Source organism: Petaurus breviceps, unplaced genomic scaffold (genome assembly GCF_028583685.1).
Source record: "Petaurus breviceps papuanus isolate PSGF00001 unplaced genomic scaffold, PetGlider_PUasm1.0 186, whole genome shotgun sequence".
NCBI classification, from domain to species: domain Eukaryota; kingdom Metazoa; phylum Chordata; class Mammalia; order Diprotodontia; family Petauridae; genus Petaurus; species Petaurus breviceps.
In genome coordinates this window covers 24,495,061-24,496,634 of record NW_027185798.1, presented here as the reverse complement: position 1 = coordinate 24,496,634, position 1,574 = coordinate 24,495,061, and positions in this window count along the sequence as shown.

Here is a 1,574-nt window from a genome sequence, read left to right as displayed (position 1 = left end):
AGGTTACTTAACCCCGATTGCTTAAAAAAAAAAAAAAAAGAAAATGAGCCTAGACATCCTCTTTCAAGAAATTATCAAGGAAAACTGCCCTGATATCCTAAAACCAGAGGGTAAAATGGAAATGGAAAGAATCCACCAATCACCTGAAACAGTTCCCAAAATGAAAACTCCCAGGAATATTGCAGCCTAATTCCAGTGTTCCCAGGTCAAGAAGAAAATATTGCAGCAAGAAAGAAACAGTTAAAAAATTGTGGCATCTTAGGATAACACAAGATTTAGCAGCTTTTATGTTAAAAGGATTGGAGGACTTGGAATGTGATATTCTGGAGGGCAAAGGAGCTAGGATTATAACCAAGAATCACAAACCCAGCAAAACTGAGTATAATCCTTAAGGGGGAAAATGGATATTCAATGAAATAAAGGACTTTCAAACATGCCTGATGAAAAGAGCAAAGCTGAAAAGAAAATTTGACTTTCAAATGCAAGACTCAACAAAAGTATTAAAAAAGTAAACAGGAAAGAGAAATCATAAGGAATAAAATTAAACTTTATATACCTACATAGATATATTCTCAAGCAAAAGGCTGCATTTGAGGACCTAGAGGGCAACATATGACCCTGACACTGCAGGTTCCCCACCCCTTAACCATTATAAGTTAATTAATTTATTCAAGAATACCTTGTGATTACATTGGAAGCTTTGTAACTTCCTTTAAGAAACTCTCTTCTGTTGTAAACTGAAAATTTCTCTTTTTAAAACATATAAGAAACTGAATGCATTAGTTTCAAAGCTATCCTGCTGGTTGGTGTCTCCCTTTGAATTTAGTTTTCTTAACTCTGGGCCATTTTAAAAGAATACTTAAGTGATTTTTTTTTTTTAGCATCACAATCACTACCCTCTTTCTCTCAAATCTCTTCCACCAAATTAAAAATAAAAACAACTCCTTCCCCTCAAATCAAAAACTTTCTCTTTTAACAAATACTGCTAGTCAAGCAAAACAAATCCAAACACTGGCCATAACTGAGAACTTATGTCTGATTCTGCAACTTCAGTGCATCATTTCTCTATCAGGAAGTGGCTAAGGTGCTTATACTCCCCTTTACAGCTGGTGCATCTTGGGTAATGTACTCAGTTCACCATCCAGTGGTGGGGTTGGCTCTCCAAGGTGACCTCTAAGTTCTTTTCCAACTCTTAATCCTATAGCCCTTTCCCTGCTCCTCCCCCACTTGAGCCCAAAGGGCCAAGCACCTCGCCAAGTGTTAGGGTGACAAGTCTAGAATGAAGTGATCCTTATTTGCAGTGAGCTTGTGTTCTAATGGGGACACAAGTACAAGTGAAAACATGTTGTTGAGTTGTCTGGGTCAAATCTGACCCTATTTGGGGTTTTCTTAGCAAAGACACTGGAGTGGTTTGCCATTTCCTTCTCCAGTTCATTTTATAGATGAGAAACAGACAAACAGGGTGAAATGACTTACCTAGGATAACACAGCTTGTGGCTACCCGAGACCAGATTTGAATTCAGGAAGATCTGAGTTTTCCTGACTTAAGGCCCAGGGCTCTATTCCCTACAACC